Source organism: Salarias fasciatus, chromosome 23 (genome assembly GCF_902148845.1).
Source record: "Salarias fasciatus chromosome 23, fSalaFa1.1, whole genome shotgun sequence".
NCBI classification, from domain to species: Eukaryota; Metazoa; Chordata; class Actinopteri; order Blenniiformes; family Blenniidae; genus Salarias; species Salarias fasciatus.
In genome coordinates, this window is record NC_043766.1 from 21027839 (window position 1) to 21028195 (window position 357).

The window sequence follows — 357 nt, forward strand, 5'->3', positions numbered from 1 at the left end:
GACTGAGACAGAGAGGGAGGGAGGGAGAGTGAGGGGCAGAGAGAGGAGCGGCTGAGCCCAGAGAGGGGGTGAGGGTGGGTGGGCACAGGGCTTTTTACCTCTTTTACCCCTCCTACATCCCCACTGATTTCCTGCGGCTGCTGCTGAGGGGAGTGTGCAGCAATGCCATCCCCACCCTCTGATGACAATACTTGTAATTAAATATTAAAACACCTGAACTTTCAAATACACGTCCCACTAATATAAAAACAATTCTTATGTCCGGAGAGGAAACATACTCACATACCGTGAAAGAGTATTTTCAGTAACTTGGAAAGGTATTTGTTTCAAATATACATTTTCTCATATAATATATTC